The 27,046-nt window shown below is 53.5% G+C and overlaps 1 long non-coding RNA gene across 1 annotated transcript; it reads right to left on the reverse strand.

Annotated features, from left to right (window-relative positions):
* Positions 1-17,896: 17,896 nt before the first annotated feature.
* LOC129145135 (uncharacterized) lies at positions 17,897-24,276 on the reverse strand. The gene is made up of 3 exons (XR_008550241.1): positions 24,135-24,276; positions 20,231-20,315; positions 17,897-19,265 (listed from the first exon to the last, which is right to left on the reverse strand). It is a non-coding gene; the product is annotated as an uncharacterized LOC129145135 (long non-coding RNA).
* Between the last annotated feature and the right edge of the window lie 2,770 nt (positions 24,277-27,046).

Genomic DNA, 27,046 nt, shown 5'->3' on the forward strand with positions numbered 1-27,046 from the left:
GAAGGAGCTGACCAGACATGTGACAGTCACGTTCACGGCAGCAGTATCACAATAGCCAAAGGGGGAAGCAACCCAAGGGTCCAACAATAGATGAACATGGCCGGTGCACACAATGGAATGTCACTGGCCCTTAAAAAGGGAGGAAATTCCAACACATCCTACAACGCAGCTGAGTCGCAAAGACATCGCCTGGTGAAATCAGGAGAATAAATGTTGTGTGCCTGCACTGATGTGAGGTCCCTGCAGTAGTGAGATTCAGAGACAGGAGGTAGAAGGGTGATGCAGGCCTGGGGGAGAAAAGAGGAGCCTGGGGATTTCCTTTCTTGTGGGTGCAGAGTTGGGAAGATGAAGAAGTGTGATGGCTGCACGGCATCATGAATATGCTTGCTTACATGTCGCTGAATTGTCCTTAAAATGGTTTAAGTCATAAGTTATACAATAGTATATTTTACCATTAAAAAATAAATAAGTAAGGGCCTCCCTGGTGGTGCAAGGGGTTAAGACGCAGCACTATGAAGCTATCTGAAGCCACTGCAGCACGAGTTTGATCCCCGGCCAGGGAGGTGACCCACATGGAGCAGCAACCTCTCCTGTCTCACCCGCTGCTCCCCTCAGCAGTGTATTTCAGTCAGTCTGCCTGTTCTGTTCCCCGCTCTGTCTCTGGTGAATCCTCTCACCCCCTCACCTCTGGCCTGTACCCCAGTTCTTGTATGCATAAATAAATAAAATAAAGTTTTACAAATAAAAATAAATAAATAAAAGAGTCACCGGTGAGACGAAAGGATGGGCATTGCTCAAAAAAAGCGGGGAGTACTTGAGCTGCAGGAACTATGTGTGTTCAGCCTGTGAGGCCAATGCGGGGATTGGGGGAGCAAGAGTTGCCTGGGGGACAGGAACATTGAGGCTTGAGAAGTCAGCTTTGAAAAAATCACCTAGGCCCCCGAGACTCAACATTCTCCTTCTCATCCACAACATGGGGGTGCTTCACTTCCCTCATGGTAGCCACATCAATTCCCCAGGAACAAGAGGAAAATTCCAAACCTGGACCTCAGTTTCTGAAGTAGGAGGGTGGGGGAGAATCACTGCTAGTAGCAGTGATAAATTTGGGGAGCAAGAAATTTCCCAGGAACTATAAAACCCCACTGTCTCCAACCCTTAAAAGGGGAGAAACTGCTTTCCCTACAGCCCAGGCCCTGCCTGCCCAGAGCGCCTGGGGCCTGGGGCCAGGACAGAGCAGTGCTCCAGAGCAGCCACCAGGGGGAACCCTGCACCCCTCAAGCCTAGGTGTCGGCTCCTCTGGCCAGAAGGGAAGATGACTACCTTGGGGTACCTTCCTGAGCAGGGGGCTGCAAGGTCATCCTGAAAGCTTCCCCTGGGTGGCGGGTACTCTCAGTCAGGGACTCACAGCCATGGGGGTGTCCAAGATAGAAGGGCTTGGAAAGGGCCCTGTGCACAGAGGTGATGAGCCTGGAGAGCAGAAGGCCCACGGTCGCGAGGCAGGGCCCGGCAGAACAGGACTGGAACACGGTGACGTGCATCCCCAGCACACACACACACCCCCAGGCCCTGCAGAGCTCAGCCCCGGCACCAAGACAGGGTGGAATTCTGGAGCCGGCAGCATTCCCGCCATCCCAGGAGGCCACATCATGGGAAACTAAGACGTGAGGCAGGGGTGGTCTGCATTCTCTCTGAGCAGGTGCCAGGAGGCCCCTGTGCTCCTCCAGAAGACATATTTGGGGGCAGAGCAATGACTGCCCAGCCAGCTGCCGCGGTCGCTGGCTCAAAGCCCCCAGACAGCCACTGACTGGGGCTGCGGTGGGACGACCGTCTCTGGCACGCAGGTGTCGCTGCTTTGATTCCCCCCTCAGTCACTCTGGGTGATGAGACCCCAGACAGTTTCCTCGGAGGGGGTGAGGCAGGAAGCAGGGTTCAGGATGGCCCAGAGGGAAAGCTGAGTGATGGCATGGGGGAGGAGAGCATTCTCCAACCAGTAACAACAATGATGACATAATGGTAACAGTGAGAGCCCAGGGCTTGGGGCTTTGGTCCACAGATGGTCCCCCAAATCCCAGGCGGGTAAATCCCAGCTCCTTGCTTCCTGGCCTCTCAAAGAGGCTTTTGTCTGGTGGGTGTCTGAGGCCAGTTCCAGCTCCACAAGGGCCTGATCAAACCGCAGCCTGCCGACCCGGACAAAGGGCCTTCACAGGGCCTGGCGGCTCCGGCCAGGCCCTGAACACGCACGCTATACCCCAACTTCCTCCGCTGGGATTGCCGAGCAGGGCCCAGGCACGCAGCCTGGTGGAGATCAAGGGAGCTGGAGACAGAAGCAGGGAGGGCAGGAAGGAGCCTAGATAAGGGGGAGCAGCAAGGGGCTCACAGGGGTGCTCAGCATCAAACGCTGCTAACTTGTCCCTCCTTTGGGAGCCTGGGAGTTTTGTTTTGTTTTTTTTTTTTTAATAATTAATGAAGCACCCAAAGTCCTCTCAGCTTCCCATCACCCTCCAGACTGAACGCCCTCTGGATCCTATTCCTTGGCCCAGCTGCTCTCGCCAAGCTCACCGCGACCTGCCTGTGGCTGGGCCCAAGGCCAAGTCTCAGCCAGTGGCCCGCAGACCCACCAGTAGCAGGGATACAGGGAACATGTCTCACCGTCTTCCTCCTGCTTGCCAGAAGCTCCTCGAATGTCAGAGCTCATCTCCTCCACCACACTCCCTCCCCACTAGACCATCCCATGCGGTCTCGGCCTTGACCACCCTCTTTCTCTCCAGACTCACCCCCTCAGCCCCAACCTTCCTCTAGAGCACTGGATTTCTATGTCTACCCTCACTCCCAGGACCCCTAAGTCTGAGCAGCCGGCATCTCAAATTCAGCATGGCCAGCTCCAAAGCCAGGCCACCGGCCGCCGGCCCCCGCAGCCCCCCAGCTCCGGCATGCCCACCCCTTGACTCTGTCCTCTGTTCACCCTCACCTCCGTCTCTGGCACCAGATATGGGCAGATACTGCCCTTTCCACCCTCAAAACAGATCCAGAATCTGGCTCAGGGGAGAATTGAGCGATGGGATGGAGGGGGCAAGCACTCTCCAGCCAATAATAATACTGATGACATAATTGCTGTGATGTGTCTCACAGGTCTGTGAGAGCCCAGGCCTCAGCACAAACCCCTGGTGGGTACATCTCAGCGCCTCTCCTCCTGCCTCTCCTCCCACTCCCGTTGCTGTTATCCTGGATTGTTCCCGCAAACTTCCAACCAGCTGCCCGTCTCCTTCTCACGCAGGGTGAAAGACCAGGGTGACCTGCGGGACCCTGCACAGCTGCCCTCCCCTCCCTCCACTGTTACTGCCCCTGCCCCTCAGCCCTCACTCCAGCACAGGGGTCTTCTCCCCATTTCTAGAACATTCCAAGCTCACTGCCCATTCAGGGCTTTTGCATTTGCTGTTCCTTCCACTTGGACACCTCCATCCCCCAGGTGGATCTGCACAGCTCAGTCTCTTACTTCTTTCAGTTCCCAGAGTAACCTGAGGATCAGAGCAACCTCCCTGGCCGCCCTCTATTAGAAACACCCCCCATGCCCCATCAGCACTGCCTGTCCCCCCGCTGCTGAATTTTCTCTACAACATTTATTATTCTCTGGCATTCTCTGCATCTATTGTCCCCCTAAAGCCATAGGTAACAGCAGAGTCTGCATCTGTTTGGGTCACTACCTGCAACTAAAATCCTGCCAGCACACAGTAGGGCTCCAGCAGACCTTGCTGAATCAGTGTATGAGCTGTGCTGAGTGTCGGAGGAGAAGGGTGAGTTTGCTGGGCAGTGGCTGGAGGGGACGCCAGTCACTTCCTGGCCTCTCAAAGACGCCTTTGTCTGGTGGTGTCACAGGGAACAGCATGTACAAGACTCGGCACAGAGAGCACGGCAGGCTCAGGAGGCGTGCAACGCACATGGCGGAGGCCTGCGTTCGGGCTGCCTAGTCTGGCAAGAGCCTGGTCAGGAAGGGCTCTCTCTCACTCACTCCTTCAGTATTTGTTAAGCCATTGAAGACTGTGGCGCCTGGGCTTCCACCCTCTAAGGGGGTGGGACTTAGTCACTTCTGAAGGGAGGTGGGAGCCACTGTGAGGCAAGCGCAGGGCAGCACACGTGGTCAGTGCTGCTCGCAGAGCCCACACTGAGGAGTCCTAGAATGCCCTCCAGGGGCAACTGCTCTGCCAGTGCCTTCACAGCAGGGCTCCTTGGGGGTCTGGGGAGAGCATGCCCGCTGAGGTTCCACCGCCAGCCTGCACAGCCTCATGTGAGCCAGCCCCACCATCTGTGGGGGTGCAGGGCAGGGGTGACTTGAACCTGCTGGGCTGGAAGAACCTCAGAGAATTTAACTCTTTCATTCTCCACAGGAGACAGCTGTGGCTGCCAAAGAGAAAGGACTTGTATCAGTCACAGCTCTTGTTTACAAGTAACAAGCATCCAATTCAGACTGATTTTTAAAAGAGTGGGGGGGCTCACCTAACTAGGGTGCTGAACGGTGAACCTCAGATCCAGATGAATCCACACCTCAAACACAGGTGGGTTCAGCTTGACACCACTGCCCCTCGAGCCAGGTGCTGGGCCCGGGGTCTGCAGAATGCCAGGACACAAGCCCAGGTCTGGTATGTGCCCCTGGAGCGGGAATGAGGTGGCGGTAGTGTCAGCAGCACACGACACCCGAGGACTGAGAACGGGGCGGAATAGAACCCAGAGCGCTGATTCAAAAAAGGGGGGACCAGAAGCCTATGTCCAGGACACCAGGTCTCTCTGATATAATCAGACCAGAATGTCAGCCGCCTAGTTCCAAGCACTTCCCCAAACCATGCAAGCAAGGTTAACTCGACATGGGCACAGGGGCGGGACGGGGCCGGGTGGTGCTGTGGGAGCAGGAGGCAGGGGGCCAGTAAGGAGGTCACCAGGCAAGCGGTAATGAGCCCCTTGACAGGAATTAATCAATCTCCCGACTCCCTAACCCACTTTCCCACTTCAACATTTTGCTGAGGGAAACATCTGTCACTTCTTCAAGATGAATAATACACCAACACCATTATTAATGTATTTTTAAGTGGTGTTTAGAATCCACTTCATTTTAAATAAAAGAAAATGGCATAGATCTTTCCTGACTTGTCTGGACCCCAGAGGCACCGCTACGGCACAGTTTCTGCCTGAATGGGGGAACATCGGGCATCACCCAGGGTCACTCACACAGCCAGGTCTGCAGCGCCCGATAAATGGCAGGAGAGCGCTAGCCGGAGTGAAGAGGGCAAGATAAACGGCCTTCCTCTGCCGTGGGCAGGAGCGTGGGAGCTGTTTTTCCGGAAAGTCAGTTAGCAGGGCTTTTTTATTGCTGCAAGGGCTCCTGGCCCTTTAACCCCCTCATCCCACTTCTGGGGAGACCTCCTGAGGGTGTGGCTGGAGATGTGACAAAGCTCTGAGAGTCAAGTATTCATCATGGCGATGCTCCCATCGAGAGGCATCAGAGGTGACCTCGATGTCCAGGCAGAGAACGGTGTGTGCCCCAAGACCAGAGCCTCCATAGGTTGGTGGGCGTCTAGTCAAGACTGTTGCCCAGAAAGGGGACTGACTTAGGATGATTCAACTGGGAAAAAACAGAACCCTAAGGGTGAGCCAATCAAAAGGATTATCTGGAGCATTTGAGGGCTTTCCCAGAATTCAGCTGGCAGCAGCACCACTGAGGCACACCAAGCCCCCGGGCCCGGGCCAGGCAGCACATGGGTCCTCCCACCCTTTCCTCCCTGCTTCTCTGCCTGAGATTCAGCCTGGGGACTGGCCCCCTGAGTTTCCTACTGCTCCAGCTCAATCATACGGTTCTTTGACTCAGTCTTCTCCCGTTGAAAGAAAAAGACAAGGGGAAGGAGGGAGGGAGAAGGAGAGGTAGGAAGAAGGAGAAACAAGAAAAGAGAAAGAGGGCCTCCCTGGTGGCACAAAGGGTTAAGACGCAACCTAGGAAGCTAACAGCAGCCACTGTAGCACGAGTTCGATCCCCAGCCAGGGAGCTACCCACATGGCGCAGCAGACCTCTCCTGACTCGCCCGCTGCTCCCCTCAGCAGTGTACTTCCGTCAGTCTGCCTGTTCTGTTCCCCACTCTGTCTCTGGTGGATCCTCTCACCCCCCACATCTCTGGCCTATACGCCAGCTCGTGTATGCATAAAAATAAATAAATCTTTTTAAAAAGAGAGAGAGAGAAAGAATAACATACAAGAATTTCTAGAAGAATTGCTCCCCTGGTGTCACCACCTGTGCTGAACCAGGAGGGGAAACACACTGGCTTCCCTCTCCTTGTCTGGGTGCAGTGAGGCAGGGGAAGCGCCACCTCAAACCCCAGCACAGCCCTTCACAATGGGGCTGTGTTCTGAGAAGTAAATGCTTCGGGGGCTGTCTTTGCTGTGTGGACACCACAGAGCAATTACACAGCCCCTGGATGGGGGCTCACCAGGCTGCCCAGCATGGACCACTGGGACTCCATGTACCAGCAACATCAAACCCCACAAGGTGCCTTTGTTACTTTTGCTGCATAACGAGCATTCCCCCAGCAGTTAGTGGTTTAGAGCAGCATTTAGCTCACCGTTTCAGATACTCAGCCCCCGATTATCCGCGAGCAACGAGCAACGCCCAGGTCACCAGATGGTGGCGGGTCCAAGAAAGCCTCGATTCTGCAGAAGGGTGGAGCCCCCCAGAGTGGCTCTGTGTATGCGGATGCTGCTCGTGAGGTTCTCATCACTTTCGGGACCACAGGGCTCAGGAAGCTCATCAGAAATCTAGCCCCACCCCCCTGAAACTGGAACCCCTTGTCCACACTGCTCCGGCAGACACAGGTTTGAGCACTCCCAGGAAAAGGGGGGGTCACTGCTCCATCAGGAAACGCTTCCCGTCATTGCACAGCTCAGACACAGAAAATTCTGCTCCGCGGCTCTTTCTGCCTCCCTGTGACTCTGCAGATGTTTCTTCTCACAATCCTTTTCCCTTTGCAAAGCCGCAGCAATGATCCTGCTGCCCACCTGTGACTATGCAGGTGCCTCTCTTTTTCTTCTTCCTTTTCCTAATAAACCTGTCCTCTTTTTTTTTTAATTTTTTTTTAATTTTTTTTTTAATGGCTAAGATTTTTTTTTTAAGGCCTATTTATTTATTTATACAAGCACTGGGTACAGTCAGAAGTGCAAGAGGGTGAGAGAATTCACCAGAGCCAGAGTGGAGAACAGAACAGGCAGACTGACGAAGTACACTGCTGAGGGGAGCAGCGGGCGTGGCAGGGGAGGTCTGCGCACCATGTGGGACCCTCACCTGGTGGCCGGGGATCGAACCGGCGCTGCAGAGGCTGTGGGCAGCTTTGCAACCCAGCGCTCAACTGCTGCACCACCGGGGAGGCCCTAAACCTGTCCTTTTAAAATGTAAAAAAAAAAATGTCTCCCTGTGAGTCCCTCTGGTTAGCCCTAGTTCTGTGCTCAATACCTCATAAAGCAAAGCCCCCATAGCCCATGGTCGTCCTCTTAAAGGCTTGGGTGGGCACGGCCAGCACCCAGGCCATCCGAAACCATTCATTCTTCCAACAGCATGAGGCGACCATCCCAGGGCAGGGAGGTGCAAGCGGCCGGCCGGCGCCCTCATCCTGCCGGGTGAAGGTGAACGCACAGCCACTCTGGACAGTCTGACCTGAGGCCCCTCCCCTGCCAGCTCCATTCCCGGGGGAAACAAAGACACACGTCCCCACAAAACTCACACATAGGGCCTCCCTGGTGGCGCAAGAGGTTAAGCTGCAGCATTATGAAGCTCTCTGCAGCCACTGCAGCAACAGTTCTATTCCCGGCCAGGGAGCTACCCACATGGCTCTGCAGTCCTCTCTTGTCTCACCTGCTGCTCCCCTCAGCAGTGTATTTCAGTACATCTGCCTGTTCTGTTCCCTGCTCTGTCTCTGGTGAATCCTCTCACCCCCTTACACCTCTGGCCTGTACCCCAGTTCTTGTATGCATAAATAAATATTTAAGGGCCTCCCTGATGATGCAGCAGGTTGAGCACCTTGTTGTGAAGCTGTCCGCAGCCTCTGCAGCGTAGGTTCCATTTCCAGTCAGCCAGGGAGAAACCTATATGGTATGGCAGACCTCTCCTGCCTCGCCCACTGCTCCCCTCAGCAGTGTCTTTGGTTTGTCTGCCTGTTCTGCTCCCCACTCTGTGGTGGATCCTCTCACCCTCCGGCGCCTCTGACCTGTACCCCAGTTCTTGAATAAATAAATAAATAATCTTTTTTAAAAATACAATAAAATAAATAAATAAATAGTTTTTAAAAACTCTCGCATAAATGTTCCTGGCAGCTCTATTTATAACACACTGGAAACAGCCCAGATGCCCACGCAAAGGCTAATGGGAAACAACTATGGTAAATCCATACAATAAAATACTACTCAGCTATCAAGAGGAAGACGTGACAATGTGGATGAGCCCTGACAAGGTGGCGCTGAGTGAAGAAGCGAGACCCAGCCTGTGTGCTGCTCTATACAAACGCCTGGGAAAGCCACGGTGTGGGCTGTGGCAGGAGACAGATTAGCGGAGGGTGTGTGGGGGCCCTGGGGAAGGAGAAGACACTCGGTATCGCCCGCGGCGGTGTTTTCGCCTTGCACGCCTCTATCCAAACTCACCAGATTGAATGCTTTAAATATGATCAGTGGCACAGGCTAAATATGGACACTGTATTTTAAGTTGTTTCTTAAAAACTCAAGCAGCAAACCCTTCAGTGAATGACATGACAAGCTGTGGCCAAGCTCAGGCCTCCTGGGTCAGCTTCCACCAGCCCTCTGTGACCAGGGCCTGGCCCACAGCATGGAAGCCCATCTCCTGAGCATCTGCCCCTGTTCGTGATGGCCCTAGAAGCTTTCTTCCCACACTCAGCAGAGGTCACTCAGCAAGTTCGCGGCAGAGCCAGGCGTGAAGGCTGGTCTCCTCTTTCAAGGGCCAGGTCTCCTTCCCACCCCCACCCCCGTGGCCTAAGAAGACACAGAAACCAGGGCCCGGGCTGCTTCGGGGTTCTCCAAATGGCTTGACATCTGTAATCTCATTTCCTGGATTAATCCCATTGAACCACAGTTGAGTGTGTAATGGCTAAGACGGAGCTGGGAGAACATACAGCTGGGCATCTGTGGCAGGCGTCCTGATGGCACGGGGCCCAGGCCAGGTCAATTGTTAAATATCTTGAATAATCTTCCTGGGTTAAGCATTCTGGGCCTTGGATTCAGACAGACCTGGGCTGGGTTGCAGGCACGGCCGCTGGCTAGAGGGAGAACTTGAGCAAACCAGTTAACCCCTCAGCCCCAGTTTCCCCCTCTGTAAAATAGATTAGTACACTAACTGCCTCATGACACTGCTGGGGGGATGAGAGGGGATAACAGCCCCAGCGCACAGACACACTCAGAGTCTGGCAGCTGCCCTTGGTGTCGCCATTACGGTTAATCTTCACACAGCCTTTATGAAATAGATTCCCCTGTTACCCCGTCTTACAAATAAAGAGACTGAGGCTCAGAAAGGCAAAGGGATTTGCCCAGGGTGGTGTAGTAAGTAGATATGTGAAAGCCAGGATTTGAACTCAAGTGCCCTGCATGGCCCCCAGGTTAGCACGCTCTGTGGCAACACCGTCACCTTCTTGGGATTCAAAGATGGGACATTGTGATCCAAGCCCCTCAAAGCCCACTGGCTACAGTTAGACCTGCAGGAAGCCGAGACCTGGGCAGGCAACTGTGGCCAAGGCCAGACCCTGGGCTCCACCATTGTGAAAACAAGGAGAGCAGACACAATAGAGACCAGGGGGCAGAACCGATGCCCCCACTCCGATGCATTCCTGAGAGCCAGAGGCTTGCTTTCTACCAACCAGCAAAGCCTGGGGGCTGTGCTGAGAGCTGCAATGGGGTTGAGGAGGGTTCCTGGCCCCACTGCAAGGTGTGAATGCAGTTCTCAGGTGCCAGCAGGTGTCAGAGAACCCTGACTCCTCCTACCCAACACAGCACTAGATCCCACAGGCTGAGGGGTCCATGTCCTGAGACAGCCGGCTGCAAGCCCAGGCTGTTACCTGCGCTCCTAGCCCACTGGCTGTAAATGAGGGGTTTCCATGACTCCCCTCCTCATGTTTGAGACCAATTTGCTAAAGCAGCTCAGACTCAGAAAACTGGTTCACTCACCAGGTCACTGATTCGTTACCAAGTCTGTGATGCCGGGGAGAGGCACAGGGCAAGACATGGGGTAAGGGCAGAGCTTCCACCTCCTCTGGGGCACCCCACTCTCCCAGTACCACCCCACTCTCCCAGGTTGAGGAGCCTCCTCAGCCCCTTTCTCTGTGGTTGTTATGGAGCCTTCATTACTTAGGCCTGACCACTAGACTATTGGCCACTGACAACAGAGTCAGCCCCAGCTTCTCCCTCAACAGGTGGGGTGGGGTGCAGGCAGAAAAATCACAAGGGCTGGGGAGAGGTTCGATGACATCACACGAGCCCCTGGATATGAAAGTGAGTCACTTTCATCAAGGGCCCAGGGACAGGAAAGGGCACTGAGGCACTGTGTACCCCATGGATGACGAAGCGACAGCCCACCGGCCCAAGCGCAGCCCACAAACAAGCTCTGTTTGGCCCACAGTGGCTCTCTTTTCTCTTTCTTCTTAATTGTTGCCAAATTTAAAAATCAGATTTCACATGAAAATCCAAATTTTCTGCTTCCCTTGAAAAGTTCAAACATTTGGCACCAGTGGCCTGCATTCCTGCCTGGTAACTGCCAGCCAGAGCTCAGCAGCTTCTGCCCAGCTCACCCCAGACCCACAGGCCAAATGCCTCCCCCTTAGCCCCTCTCAGCCCCCCGGGCACTGGAGATCTCACTCCCTGGCCTGGGAGCCTGCAGGATGCACACAGGATGCAAAGGAGGGGAACTCAGCTGGGGTCCACAGCAAGTCAGTGGGGGAGCTGGAGTGAGGACTCAGATCACGGATTCCCCAGCCCCCTGGGCACCTGTGAGATGTCAAGGGGAGAGACTGGCCGTGGCCCAAAAGCTCCTGCACCTGCAGCTCTTACTGGACAGACAAGGTCACCCTAGGCACGTGGCTTGCTTCTCTGAGGCTCAGTTTCTTCATCTGCAAAGTGGAATATTAACAGCCCCATCTTCAGGATGATTGTGAGGCTGAAACAAATTAAAGGAACTGGGAATTGTGGAGCAGCACCGGCACACGGTAACCACGTGATCTGTAGTGGCTGTCGTCAGGAACTCCTGGCATGCACGACGCACACATGGTCTCACTGACCCCTCAACCCAGCTCTGAATTGCTCTACTCAACTCATCTGTGGAAACTGAGGTACAGAGGGGACCTGAGGCCCACACAGCCAGTGAGTTTGGGGTTCCAACACAAGCTCAAGCCGGGACTACCTGGCACCAAAATACCAACTCTCCCCAAGCACAGTTCACGTATAATGACTGAAGACCTACAGTGTGTGTTGCACACCTACGTGTTCTACACACTGAGCATGCAGCAGGGAAAACGACAGATGGGGTCCCTGGTCTGAAGGATCCCAGCCTGGGAGGCGGGGGAGGGGCCACAACCAACAGACAAATCGCTCAGGCCCAGGCCGCAGTGGAGGTGCTAGGAAGAAAAAGCAGGCTTGTCGGGGACAGTGCTGCGGGAGGTGCTGCAGGTGCCTTGGCCAGGGCTGTCAGGGTCAGCCATGACTTGCAGGTCAGCAGAGGGCTGAGAGGGAGCCAGCCAAGCAACAACTGGGAGGAAGGAGGAGCAGTGTGGAGGCTCCCACTGCACTGAGGCTGGTGGTTCCAGAGTCCGGAGGAGGGCAGGTACCTCCGGAGCAGCCTCTGCTATTCACCCAGATGAGCTGTGCCCTGCAACTCCTCCTTTCATCCTCCTCGGGGACCGCTGAGCTCTGGGTCACTGTCCCCATTTTTCAGGGGAGGACACTGAGGCTTCAAGAGAGGCAGAGACTTGGGCCTCCCCTGGTGGTGCAGGCAGTTGAGTGCAGCGCTATGAAGCTGTCCACAGCCTCTGTAGTGCTGGTTCAATCCCGGCCGGCCGGTGAGGATCCCACATGGTGTGACAGACCTCTCCTGTCTCGCCCGCTGCTCCCCTCAGCAGTGTATTTTGTCAGTCTGCCTGTTCTGTTCCCCACTCTCTCTCTCTCTGGTGAATCCTCTCACCCTCACGTGCATCTGGCCTGTACCCTGGTCCTTGTATAAATAAATAAATAAATCTTTAAAGAGAGAGAGAGAGAGAGGCAGAGACTTGCCTGAGGCCACGCTGCAGAGGGAAGTGGGTGCAAGCCTAGCACACCCCCCTGAACAGCAGTCAGGCTCAGAAGACTGTCTCATGCGCCCCCTCTCAGGAGACAGACCTCAGACACCCTGGCCTTGGTGCGATCAGAACTCTGATCTAAGGTCAGCTCCTGGCCCAGGAAGGCCTCCTCTAGCCCATGGGCATGGACATGCTCAGGGCCTGCGCGTGCGCACACACAGGTGCATGCGCACATACACTCACACAGCAGCCCAGCCAAGAAGCAGCACTGGGAACAGGAGGAAATAGTGCACCATATGTAAGACACTTCTAGGCCTCAGGCAGCTGTGGGCAGGACCCCCCAAGCTCCTCATGTCACTGAGGGGTGCCACCAACCCCCAGGTCCGAAGCTTGGGCAACATCCTCAACTCTCATGTCTCCTTCGCTCCCTACCTTTTGCTCTGCTACAAAGCCCTTCCAAGCTCCCACATCCATCCCCATCTCCTAGCCTGGTTCTAAGACAAGACTCCTTCCTGCTCTCCTGCCCCCTCCCCCAACCACGCCCTGATGCTGGAGAATCAAAAGCCAGACAGTGGTGGCAGCTCCTGGTGACTTGGGTGTGAGGAGAGCAAAACTCTTTAAAGGAAGACCAGAGCATTCATACAGTGATCTCACCAGCCCAGGGCACCTGCTGATGGACACGTGCCACCCTTTGACACACATGCACACGCACACGTGCAACTTGAATTCCCCTTTCAGCTATCCGGTTGCAGTGACGCCACTTCAAGACAAAACAGGAAATCCCATGACTGGGCCAGCCAGGATGGGTGAGGGACCAAGAATCTGAAACCCCCTCTGCTCTCGGTGATGACGCCCCAGCCCCACCTCCCTCTAAGCTGAAGCTCAGCTGCAAGGGCCCTCCTTAGGGACTTCACCTCTCCACTGCAGGCAGCGACAGAGCCAAGTCTTAGAGTCCGTTCCCCAAACCCCTGCTGTGTGCAGCCTCCCTGGCCCACACAGAGCCTCCCATCTCGTGGGTAAACGGCCCCGCAGCTGATCTTTGAGATCCTCTCAGTTCAGATACTCCGCCTTTTATGGGCATTAAGTTTCCAGTCCCAGCATCCGAAGCCAAAGGTGCAGTTATCCCGAGGGCCAGCAGGGGGCGCACACGCCTCATTCTCTGGAGAGCCGCTCCCGGATCCCGGGAGGTGGGGTTCCAAGGGTCTAGGTGACACCGGCTCCCTACCTGCACCCCTCCGCACGCCAGCAGAGGGCCGCACCGTTCAGAACCGGTTCTCGGTGCTTCTGCACGTCCAGGCCCCTGCCGGGTGCCCGTGCTGCCCGCAAGCCTGAGAGAGGCTTCGCACCTCTGACCCGGTTCCGCCTGTCGTTCCTCTGGCAACCACCTTGCTCCAAGCCCATTTCTCTGGCCTCAGTGCCCTTGGGGGTCGGCCCTGAAGGCGCTGACGCATCGGTGGGTGGAGGGAAGGAGGGAAGGAAGCCAGCTACAAGCAGTCCACGTAGTACTCCAAAAACAAATTAATTTAAGGTGGAGAGGCCTGGAGAGGAAAGCATGTTTTAAAATAAAGCACTTCCTGACGTCTAAAAGGTTGACATCTGGGTGGACATGCACCCGGTATGCTGATCCTTTTATGAGCTTACCCACGCCTGTGGGGTGGATAAAAGTATCTCCACTTACAGAGGGGGAAGCTGAAGCTGAAAGAGGGCAAATTGCCCGAGGTCAACCAGCAATAAGTGGAAGAGGCAGGATTCGCACTCAGATCTGTGTCATGCTTCATTCTGCTGTTGTCCAGAGCCAAGTCTGAGCTCACCCACCCCCACCCCAGCAGGGTGCTGCCAAACAGCAGGCAGATGCAGCTGGGTCCCTGGTCCCAGGGCAGTACAGCCCTGGTCCTGTCTCTTACTAATTCTTTCCTGACCGTCCATATCACCCAAGTTCCAAAAGCCTAATTCTGATTCCACTGACAAAAGTGAACACTCACCAGGGGCTTGCTATGGGCAACCTGGCGGTCATCACCAAAGCCTGATGGGAGGCACGTTCTCCCCATTTCACAGAGGAGGAAAGTGGAATTCTGAGAGGTTTGACGGTTGCCAAGGTCAGACAGGACATCCGAAGCAGGCGGGGTCCAGACACCCGGCTGTGGGTTCCCACAGCCCAAGCTGTTGCCCCTTCCTTGAGATTGCTTTCTCCTACCCTCCAGCAGAGGCCCGAAGGGGAAAACTCTTCCTGAAAACATGAGGAGCCTGCTCAGGGCCCCTGGCAACTGCCAGCAAGGCCCCCACCCCTCGCCCTGGCTTCAGTTTGGTTTTCTGGGAATCTCATCAAAGGAGGGGGAGCTTTGATTAAAGGAGCCCCTCTTCCCTCTCCAGAGGCACATAGATCCTGCCTTTTTTAAAAAATGAGGTAATAGCAGCAGACTCCCAGCGCTGTGTGGAAGGGTGGCTCCTGGCATGTGCAGGGACCCACTCCATGCTAGTTCCCGGCCCTGGATCCTCCTAAAACTGGTCCAGAGACCCAGCCAAGGCAGACTCCCATTTACCAATTCACTGGGCAAACCTCTACATGCAGCTGACCTGTGCCGGGCTCTGTGCTGGGAAGGAGGCAGCAGAGAGGGCTAACTCTGCAGAGACACTGGCTGTGCCACCCAAGTAGGCTGGCCCTGGGTGAGTCATTTCAGCTGCCTGTGCATCCTCAGCCTCAGAGTAGAAACCCAGGTGTTGAGCAGAAAGGGTCCAGCTCCGAGAGAAGAGGTGCAGGGCCTGGCCTCAGGGTCAGCAGGGGAAGGGCTGGCACTCAAGGCTGATCAGGGAGAAGCCACAGGGGCAAGAGGTGGGGACTGACGAGGCTGAAGGACTAGTCGACTTCAAATTCCGGTTTGGCCTTTAACTGCTGTGTGACCTGGGATTACTTCCTTAACCTCTCTATACCTCAAAGGGGGAACAGCGTAGGGTTATCTGAGACAGGTTAGTGAATATAACCTGCCAAGTGCTGGGCACTTCGCAGTCTCTGGGTGGGGCTGGAGCTACTGTCAGTGTTGAGAGTGGGCTTGTCTAGTGCTCCCCCCACCCTATCTTAACCCTCAGCTTTCAGAGGCTCCCCAAGATAAAGCCCAAGCTCCGTGCTTGAGATCTAAGTCCATTCACAATACGCCCTGTTCCCCTGCTTGCTAGAATGCTGCTCCCAAGTTAGAGCCACACCTCATGCCTTTGTCCTTGCTAGTCCTTTCCCCTGGCTGTCTCTGACACACTCCTTATTTCTACAGGGTCCTCTGCTAAGCACCCCATCCTCTGGGGATGCCTTTCCTGCACCACCAACCCCACCCACCAGGCCTGGCTCTCCCCCACCGTGAAATCAGAGCACTGGAGAAGCCAGCAGGACCAGGAGACTTGGCTTCCGACCCAGCTGCGGCTTCACAGTTCCTTCACACTTCCTTTCAGTACCAGCCTTAGTACCGGCCCCAAAGCTCCCCCCAAGAGCCCACCCCTAACACAACAAGTAGGCAAAGAGGCTGAGCACCTGTTAACAGCCGACATTTCCTGAGAGCAGACTGGGTGCCTGTTCTAAGCCTTTCTTTGTCCTCGTTTCTATTCATGGTGCCAGGATTATCCCTGGTTTATAGTAAACTGAGGCACGGAAGTTTAAGTGACTCTCCAAGGAGCAGGGCGTGGGTGAGGAGGCACAGGCTTGACCCTAGGCCCTGCCACAGATCAAGTCAGGGGGTGAGGTGGGTAAATAAACCGTAAAGAGGCTAGACCCGAAGTCCAGCTAGGAAGCTTCCAGAATCCAAAGCTGGTAGCCGCCCAGGCCCTGCTGCAACCTCACACTGCCCCCCTCCCCACTCAGGCCTTGCCCACCTTTCTTCACAACTGCCCTGTAGATCCAGATCAGGGGACTCAGTAGTGGGCGGGGTGGAGCAGGGTCCCCCCTAACCCCCTCCCAGCCTCCCTCCCCTCCACTTCCCCATCCCCTACCCTCCCCCCACCCTCCACCCCACCCCGCACTGGGGCCGCCACCTGGCTGGTCCCAAGGGCTCCCCTGGGAGCTCCCCGGAAGCCGCGGTCACACATTTCGTTAGAGACTTGGCTGCTGGCCCACAGAGACCACACACACACACACACGCACACGCATGCACAACACACACACATACACACATAACCAGCCTCAATCACTTTCCCTCCCGCTCAAACACCACCTCCCTTGGGACGTCCCTATCCACCCCTGCCCTGCCCAGCTCAGCGGAGCCAGCCCGGCTCCGTGCCAGGCCCTACCCTGGGGCCTAAGGACGCAGCCCTGCCCTTCACCAGCTCTCACACAATTACCCAGGCACGGAGGGCGCCCATCGGTAATGACATGAATGAACATAATAGCTCACCTTTGTGCCCCAGTTCCCACAGTCTCTGCTGAGAAGGCTTTACATCTGTTAACTCATGCAGCCTTCCCCACAGCCTCTGAGAAAGTGCCATTTGACAGTCAAAGAAACTGAGGCCCAAAGTCATGCACTATTAAATGGGGGGTATCCATTTTCTGGAAACATCCTCCACGTTGAGGAAGGAGAGCAACTGTCACTTATGGAGCAGCAACTTCATTTTAAATCTCACCACCCACTGAGTAGCAAGGAAAGCTAATGAGCGATTCTCTTTCACCTATTTAATCAGCGCGGTGGATACAACCAGGATATTGGCACCACCGGCTGTCGGGAGGAGTGGATGGTGGGGTAGAGCCCTTTGAACCTGTAGCTAAACTTGAAACCACAGCCCCTTCTTGCCCCAGACCAGGTGCCTCCCTGTGCTGAGGCTGGTGCGGGAGGTCATGGAGGCACAGGGAGGGATGTCAGGAGAAGCTCCCCAGAGCAGCTGAGAGTTGGGTTGGGTCTTAGAGGATGGGTAAGTGTTCACGGGGTGGGGAGAGGAGGGAGGGGGAGCAACAGCAAGTGCAAAAGTCAGAAGCCCTGAGGACTTTCTGTCCCTCACAGTTGCTGGGTGACTTTTGCTAAGTCTGTTCACCTCTCAGAGCCTGTTTCTTCATCTACAAAATGGGAACAGTAGCGCCAGGGTTGTCGGAATGGAGTGAGACCGGGGAGTGAGAGCGCTGGGCCAGGTGTCACGATGGGTGTGGGAGGGTCCTCTGGCACGCTGGCTACCTGCTGGGTCAGTCCTTATCAGCGCTTTAAGAAAGTGACTCTTCTCTGCTCCTGCAAAGAAAGGCTATTCTTGTAGATATCACAGTGCCCAGTTTCCTCCCAGTGAGGAAACTGAGGCCAAGGAGCCAGGAGAACTTCCCAAGATCACAGACTTGATTACAAAGAGCATCCCTGTTTCACTCTCAGCTCTATCCGCCTCCCCACCTCCCTGCCAGCAGGCCTCCACAAGGACCCTCTTCCTTGTCCTTGCACTCTGGTAAATAATGCTCAATGGAACATCTTTGTGCATAAACCTTTGCCATAGTTTACCCTAATTCCATGCCTGATCCTCAAATAAGATTCCTGGTTCCCGAGGCATGACTGTTATGCTTTTGATAAATCTTTTCAAGCTGCTTTCAGGTAGGTGCCTCTCAGCCCGTCCACCTGCAACATCTAAGACACAGTCTTCTCTGGATTCTAGCCATTTTTTTTAATCTCTCAAATGTTGAAGATGAAAAATGGTACCACATACTTGTGTTAGCATTTGTTTTTTCTTGTTTGTTTTTTTTTTTTTAATTACCAGCGGCATTGAGTATTTTAAAGGACTGGAAGCCCAACGGGATCTGGATCAGAAGTCACAGGCCCTGGGGAGGCAGGGGGTCTGGTGTACGGGTAGGCAGAGCAGAGAATGTCCATTTCTGGTTGAGTGGTTGAGAAAAACAATGCAAAGCCATGGCAGAAAAGGGCTTCTGGAGCTGGGTGTCACCTTGTATACTGGTTCTTCATTCTGGAACCTTCTTTCCGGGTAGCTCACCAGTCGGCCCCTATTAGCTCAGACATCAGCTCCTCAGAGAGGTTCCCCTGGCCCCCACCATCTAAAGGTGCCACCTACCCAGAGTCTCTGGTTTATTTTCTTCCCAGCTCTCAGCATATCTGAAGTGCTGATTCGTCTATTTCTCAGCTTGTTCTCTCCCTCTGCCTCCGGAATGTGAGCCCCTTGAGAACAGACCCTTGCTTCTTCATCCTCTAAGCATATCTAGTGCCTAGAATGCTTTTAATAAATTAATTAAATGTTTCCATTTGTGGATCCTCTTGCATTCAGCAGTGCTATTCCTGATGCTATCACAGTGCCCAGAGGCGGAACCAGCCTCTTTCCTGGCTCACACACCCTCCCGCCTGCCCCCAGCACCACCTGCACAAGGCTTGGTGAGCACCGTGGACTTCCTGAAGTCTTTCACTGCCATGGCTCAGCCTCTCTCCCCCTTCAACACTCTGCTTCTGTAGAAAGCTTCCCCTTCTGTAGGTAGCGCCCCAGAATTCCATTCTCCTCCCCATGTTTGACAGAAAAAGCTCACTCTCCTTTCTGGCCACCTCTGGAGACCCACTGGCTTCTCTGCTCCGAGAAGGGGCCTCCACTCCAGGTGCCCTATGAACAGGACAACCGGCAGAGACTCTGCGAGGTCCATTGTTCCCATCCCCTCCCCTCCTGGGCTCTGTGCAGCAAAGGAAGTTGTCTGGACTTTCATCTCCCCACCTTAGAACTAGAGCAGGACTATTTTGGGTCTTATAATAACCCTGTTCTCTCGAGTGGCAAACCCTACAGTCCACAGCGATTGTCACAGAACATCCTGCAGTTCCCAGGAGTCTCATCTGCGTGCAGAAGCCGTCTCTTTGGTTTTTAATGCCAGGTGCCATTTTCCGACTTGCCAGTTCCACTGTAGGGAAGACTCCACAGAAACACCAGAAGCCACCGCAGAGGCTCCGCTGCCAAACCCACCGAGATCACCAGCCGGTACTGCTTGGCTGAGCCCGAATCGGGATGACAGCCTCGGAGGACCCACGGAGAGGGGTTCTGTTGGGTTCAAATAGGAAACAGGTTGACCTGAATGAGTGGTTCAAACTGCAAGGCAAAGCAAAGAAGTGATTCGGTGCTAATGAGTATTGATTACAGAGAGGAAGCGGGTTAATTGAGTGAGTTGGTATGTTGGTTGCTAAGGTAACATCTCACTTGGAATAAAATCATCATCAGAGTGCAAATGCTATCTGGATAAGGACCAGAGGTGCAGCTGAAGCTTGTCTGGTTTTTTGGACCAAGAATATGAAATATTAAAACATTGGAAAGTACTGGAGAAAGGAAGTTTAAAGTCTACACTTTAGCCAAGGCTAATTCCTTTCCACCGAGAAGATACTTGCACTTAAGCTGGAGGACAGAAGCCTCTCTCCAATGGACTTCCTGGGACACAGAAGGACAGATGTGGGGCCTCTCCTGGTAAGCGGTCACTGTCCATTGAAATAGTGGGATAAGAGAATAGAACTATTTTCCCAACTTTAAAAGAAACAGCAAGGTTATTTGCATAGAAGTTGCTAAGAGCTGAGCTCGGGAGAAGGGCAGCAGTTTATGCGTAAGGTTTATATTTCTTTACATTGTGCCCTATATCGGGTCATATTTAATGCAGAAAAGCCCGTGGAAAAATCAGAATTGCCATCCCAATCTAGTAATTCCTCATTATCTTGTGGGGTGTGATTTATTCACTAATGTTACTCTTTTTATCTTATTTTCTTTTTACCTTAATTCTTCAATTATTTTTACCCTGTTTTATTCATAAACAATTGGGGAAGCCACATCAAATTCTTTTGAGATGCATATAAAACAATAAATATCTATAATTTTTATATGGTATGGTAATGCTACATGCAAAATCTTAACAGAAAAAACAAAGAATGATTCTGAAGGTGCATATTCCACCTTTAGTATCTGCCGCCACCCATGCCCCCCCAGACGTTTGTGATACACCTGTGATGATGTATGGTGCTCACCTGCTGGAGATCAACAGGCCCCCAGAGTGAGCACCCAAAGAGATGACAGAACTCTACTTGAACAAGGTGATCAAACTGTCAGCACCTGTAAACATTGGAGAGATTATTTTTTCTGAATGGGTGGCATCTGTGGGAGCCTCTGTAGGAAGCCTAGCTACAACACAACTGGAATATATTCGTGTGAACTGACATGGAAGAGGTGCGATTTAATTATGACCATCAAAATCAAGCTGGATTATCATATGGTAGACGGTGAACAGTTGCTTCCACTTTCTGGGAGGACAGAGCGGAAGACAGGACACAGCCCTACCTGTGTTCATGCCTCATCGTGCACAGACAAAATTTTAAATAATTTTGTTTGTATTGTTGTACACCACGGTATCACCTGGGTGATTAAAATTCCAGATATTTCTCCATGTACACATACACACATTGTTTTTCCCGAACAAAATTGAGTTAGATTATAGCTTTTTGAAACATGCTTTTTTATTTACATAATATGTCATGTATCTCCATGCCACAGAGCATCTTTTATTCATTTTATTCACCTATTTGTGTTTGTATTTTTTGGGGGGGGAAGAAGGCTATTCTAAATAAACCTCAAAACCTTCCTTGCACATTGTGATTTATTTCCTTCGAATAAACTCTAAGAAGCAAACTTTCTGGGTCAATTTGCATGCAAATGGTAAAGCTTTTCATAGATATTTCCAGATGACAAAAAGTTTTTAAAATTCAATTTACATCTAGAAACCATCTCTTTAAGAATAGAATGTTTAAGTCGACATGAAGAAAAATCAGAAAATAATATGAGCAAAAGTATAAAAGTCAAAATCACTCACAGCATTGCCTCCCAGGCATGTCTGCTGCTGTTCTGAGACCCACCACCTCGCTATCTCTCTCCCCATTACTGTCTCTGTCTTTTTGTCTCTCACTCTCTTGACTCTGTGTCTCTTAAGTCTCTGTCTGGCTCTCTATCTCTGTCTCTTTCCTTAATCTCTCTTCATTCTAGTCTCCATCTCCCTCCCCCAGCCTAAGTCTCTCTTTCTTGCCCTCTGTCTCCGTGTCTGTTCCTCCTCTGTCTTGTTATTAGACTCTCTCTCTCTCTCTCTCTCTCTCTCTCTCTCTCTCTCTCTCTCTCAGTAAGTCTGGGGACTATGCCTCATGCTGAGCTTTGCAGCCTGGGCAGCACTAATGACTCCTCCTCCTCGTGCTTGGGCAGACCCTAGGAGCTGGCAAAGCATTTTCACAAGTTATTATCACCCCTGTCCCTGCGAGACCCCCAGGCTCAGAGCAGCTGAGTTCCTGGCCCAAGCCCGCAGCTCATGAGTGTCTCCAAGTCACTTGGTTCCATGCGGCCCCAGCCATTGTCTGAGCCCACCCAGCACGCACGTGTGCACACGTGCGCTGTCCTCCAGCTGCAGGGTCAGGCAGCTCAACTCGCACTCACGCGGGCCCCCAGGCTGACTCCAAGGAGGCCTGCACCCCCACCCAGGACTGGCACTGGGAAGAGGAAGGAGCTGCGGACCTTCACAAGGCTCCTCCCCTCCACCTCAGCACCCCTGCTCCTGGGGTCCCGGCCTACCTACACCCTCCACAGGCCTGTTTCCTCCACTTTGTACCTGCCCCCTGCACCCCTCTCTGCTCCCATCCCCCTCCCTCTTCACCAGGTGGCCTCATCTGGCAGCCCTCAGCCTCCCATCCCCTCCTGGCCCTCTGAAGTAAATTTGGCTGCCCCTCCTCAGACCCTTCACAGATTCCCTGCTGCCCCCCCACCAAGTCTGAGAGCTGCTGGACTCAGGGATCTGGACCCACCATCTGCTCTCCAGGGCCTCACATGCAAGGTTTGTTGATGAAGCACAAGTGCCTTCTGGGCTCCGCAGCCCTCCCTGCTCGCCCCTCCTCCCCTCGGCTCTGTCCTCCCCTGCTCTCCAGCCCCTCTCTCTCCACTCCTTCCCCTTTTTTCCTGTCTTCCTCTCCCACCTCTAGTTACACTCTTTCCTTCTTTGATCTCATCAAGACCCAGGGCTTTAAATACCCTGACTATAGTACTGGCTCCCAAATTCATCCCTGCACCCCAGATCTCCTTCCTGACTTCGGACCTGACACCCTCTAATGACAGGGCTCCCAGGCACATAATGCAAGCTCTGGGGTTTCTCCCCCAAAAGTCAGTTGCCCAGCACCACCCCAGGCTCTGCAGCCTCAGGAGGCAACATCACATCCCCCCCACCCCCACCTCACACTGGTGGCAGAAATCAGAAGCTGCCTTTATCTTTCCTGTTTATCACCCCCCTTTACAGTCTGTCAGCTAATCTGTCTATTCCCGCCCCAACTATGTCAGGCCCAGCAGCCTCCCTAGCTGCCTTGGTCAGGCACCACCCTCCTCACCTGAGGACTGCTCCTCTTCTGCCTCCTTTCTTGCCCCTCTCCTCCCCACACCTCTCACAGCAGCCAGGGGGAGCTGCTGCTTACAGAAATCAGGTCAATCCTCTCTCCTGCCTAGAACCTTCCAGTGGTTCCCACTGCTCTTGGAATAAACTTCCCTGCCTCTTCCACTCCTCCTGGGCCTCTCTCACCCAGTCACCACCTCCAAGCTCCTCTGACCTTTTCCAGACTCAAGGACTCCCCAAATCCATGAAGGCCAGGCCTTTTTTTTGAAAGATTTATTTATTTATGCATACAAGAACTGGGGTGTAGACTAGAGGTGTGGAGGGGGAGGAGGAGAGGGTGAGAGGATTCACCAGAGAGAATGGGGAACAGAACAGGCAGATTGACTAAAATACACTGCTGAGGGGAGCAGTGGATGACACAGGAGAGGTCTGCTGTGCCATGTGGGTCAGCTCCCTGGCTGGGTATCGAACTCATGCTGTAGTGGCTGGTGATAGCTTGATAGTGCTATGTCTTTAACCTCTGAACCACCAGGGAGGCCCCCAGCCAGCCTTTGCCCCTGCTGTGTGTGTCTGGCCGCTTCCCTCTCACTGCAGACTCCTCACCATTCAGATCCCTCATCCTCTGTGTCCCTTGGAAAGACCCCTGACCACCTGCCCTCTGGGAAGAACACCCCCATTACCCTCTACTTCCACATGCCACTTATGACAACATAGATTCTATTTCTTTCCCTCTCCCCCAGTAGGTAGATACCACCTAGGGCAGAAATCAGGTCATTCTGTAGTAGCTGCTCAACAAAAATGAGCCGTGAGGGTTAAGAGCACTTAACCCTGACACTTAACTTCTGACACTTAACTTCAGTGTCAGATGAACCTGCCTTTTCCATCCTGTTCTGTCACGGGATGATCCTGCACAACCTTGGACAGGGTCCTGTGCCTGCGCCACCTCAGTGTCTTCAGTTATCAATTGGGACTAAGAGTCCAGTCTGGCAGAGCTGTCACGAGAGGACGAGATGATGCGAGGGAAATTCTTAGCACAACACATGCATTTAAAGCACAATAACTAAGTGCTGGAGAGATACAGATTTTTTTCAGCATGTTTGTTGGCTGCGTAAGTAGCCCTGAAAAGCATGTGTTCTGAGATGCGGAATCCAAGGCCCTGAAAGAGGGAGTTCAGGTCACATGACTACTGAGTGTGGAGACCTCCCAGTTCTGTCCAGCAGCAGATGCCACAGTGTACCAATTCTCCGAAATGGAATGTACGTGGGTGCCCTGGTGTATATATGATGGGTGGGGTGCACCAGAACTCAGACACCAGCAGGGCCAGAGAGAAAACTGGAGCAGCCCTCAGAGTGGAACAGACCAGGGTGCAGAGCACCGGGGGAAGCATATCCAGTGCTGGTCACACAAAGACTGGCCCCCCAATTTGCCTAAATAGAAGAGAATTGAGGTCTCTGTGACCTGAGTTTAATGCGGGCTCTTGAAGCTACTTGATGGAGCCAGCTTGCTGCAGTCCTCACCTCTCTGACTTTGGGGGCTCTCCTGCCCCTGCCAGGTGGACTGCTGGGCACTTGGGCAGCAGAGTGACCACCCAGGTGCCTCCTGGGGACACTGAGGCCAGGGGAGGTGACTCATCAGCAGGTGGGCTGGGGTCCAGGCCCATCCTGGAAATGGCCAGCTGTGAGTTTCCATGGAGCCCGTCGCCATGGTAACCAAACCTCAGCGGCAGGACTCCAGCAGAGGCAGGAAAGACAAGCTCCTTTCTTGTCCATATCCCAGGAGTCTAACAGGAGGGGGTGGAGGGAAGTGGGGACAATCAGGCTTTCTGAGCCCAGATGGGGGCAGGGGCAGCGAAAAGTGGAGGTCGTCTTCCTGCTCAATGGGCTAGCCATAAACTACCAGAACGTGGCACCCTATTTCACGCCTCCGTGCCTTTGCTCTAGCTATTCTCCCCTGTGAAATGGCCTCCCCCACCCTTGTCTTCCCTGAGAGCTCCCAGCTGTCAATTATGCCTCACTTTTTACCTGCTGTCCCTTCCAAGCAGAATCAGCCACTCTGTCCCCTGGTCAGTTCTCACTGGATAGCTTGGGGAGGGTGGTAATGATTAAGAGCACTGGCTCTGGAATCAGAGAGACCCAAGTTCAAGTCCAAGCTATGCTGTTCACATGCTGGGTGACTCACGGAAAGCCACTGACCCTCAGCTTGTCCATCTGTCATTTTCCTGCTGTGTGATTTTGGGCAAGTTTCCAAACCTCTCTAAGGCTCAGTGTCTTCATCTGAGAAATGAAGTGAGGTGTCTGGGGCACTGTCGCAGGTACTAAGTGATCATTCTCATTTATATGAGTGCTGCCTCTCTATGCCCTTGGGGGTAGACTCCCAGCTCCTACCAGTCTGGTATCTTCCCCGACCACAGCCAGACCCCCAACCCTGGGCTGATCAGCCGTCTGCCGGAGTCCTGACCCGGCATTGTCCACGCCTTTCAGAGCAGGGCTTTTAGACACAAAGTCTTTCCTGCCCAGAGCAGGGCCTGACACATGGCACAGGGCTGACATTTGCAATCAAGGCCAAAAAGCAAGCCTCGTGTGGACATTCTAACCCACGTGCACACACACACACATGTCCACATCCTCTCTCTCTCTCTCGCACACACACACAGAGTCTGATATCATTGCTCAATGTGCAAAGGAGCACTAAACAGATGTTGCATAAACCAGCCCCCCCTGCCCCCCACCACTAAGAGGTCAGCTCTGGGGAGAGGGTCAAGGAAGCCCAAAGATTATTAACAATAACAAACACTAACGTCTCAGAGCACTCTTATGTGCAGGACACTGTCCTAAATACTTTGCATCTAATAATTCACTAAATCCTTATCATGTGTCATGAAATGGGTGACAGTAGATTTTGCAATGTCCATTGGAGTCTGGTTGAAGGTAGGTCACTGTTGAGGGGAAAAGGTCCTTGCGCGTGACCTCTGGGCTAAGGAGAATGTATTTATGATTAATTCCTGTTAAAGCTGTTTTTCAAGGGACACAGGGGACACGAGGCGGGGTGGAGGGATGGAGGATTTCATTGTGCATCTACTTTTTGCTCTGGAAGCTTTTCAGGGGCATTAGGCCAAATGCAATCTGATACAGACTTGCAAATATTTGTTGGTTTGTATTTGCAGGTATTGTCTTACTTGTCATGGCCCCAATAGCACAAGTTTTCTCTTCCTCTCTCCCCCCACACCCATGCTCCAGCCAAATGAACTACTTTGCAATTTAATTAAATTAAACCAACAATTATTAAGGGCATTCCTTGTGCCAGTCTCCTGGCTACAGCCTGAGGACACAGAGCTGCTGAGGCTCTGAGACCCCACGAGGAAGCCCAAGGGCAAATCAAAGGCAGACCCAGAGCAGACTGTACCTGGCGCCCTCTGGAACTGAGAGACGAGCCAGGAGGAGTGTGACGGTGCAGGAACTACAATCAAGGGCTTTCCCCCATGGAAACCCACAGGCCAGAAGTCACAGTGGCCTCAGATGGATGGAACTCCATGTCCCAGAGAAAGGACGCAGAGTTCTTTCTGGCAGAAGCTGGGGTGTGGATGTCCAGGCTTAGGGCAGGAAGCAGCCTGTGCTCCGACCTGGGTGTTGACCAGCCTCTCCTCACCTTCCCACACCTTCACTCTGCCCCCGCCAGGCACCTTCCCGGCCAAAGGGGACAACTGCTCCAGGTGATCTGGAAGGTCAAGACCAGGCATCTACTTCCCATCATGACAGTTCTGGACTTGTATCCCCAAGTGAGGTCCTCCCACAATCCCCATCTCTGTTCACAATGTTAATTTGTAAATGTGAACTTAGCGAATAACCACCAGTTTCCTTACCCTGTTTTTGCACATCTTCACTTTTTTTAAAACCATATCCAGTGGCCCAAACCTCTTTCCACATCTGAGAGGCCCTGTTCACAAATCAGGACAGTGGCCAGAGAGGAAGAGCGACTTCCCCAAAGTCACGCAAGCCAGTGTCACAATCCAGATAAGTGCCCAGGACTCCTGACCCCTCTGCAGATCTCCCCGGGGTTCTAAAGGTTACCCTCACCCCACAAAGCTGCTCTTAAATGTCCCACACCTTAAGAGGGTTGTCTCCACACTTAGGCTGGTTACCCCAATTCAGGCCTCTCCCACGGAAAGCCCCACCTGGATGTCCCACAAGCACCTCAGCCTCCAAATTAACCACCTTTCCCCTGAAATCTGCCCCCACCTGTTTCCCTACTCCCCCATCCTCAGCTGCTCCCACTGGAAACACAGCACCACCCTGGATGGCTCCCCCTCTGTCACCCCTCAGCCTCCAATGAGCCAGCAAGTTCCATCCACTCGACCTCTTGCATGTCTCCTGGCCCATCGCCACCGTCACACCGTCCATTCATCCATCGAGGCCCGGCTGCCAGCAGGACT

This window comes from Talpa occidentalis, unplaced genomic scaffold (assembly GCF_014898055.3).
Source record: "Talpa occidentalis isolate TD23 unplaced genomic scaffold, MPIMG_talOcc4v2.1 talOcc4.9, whole genome shotgun sequence".
In the NCBI taxonomy this organism is placed as follows: domain Eukaryota; kingdom Metazoa; phylum Chordata; class Mammalia; order Eulipotyphla; family Talpidae; genus Talpa; species Talpa occidentalis.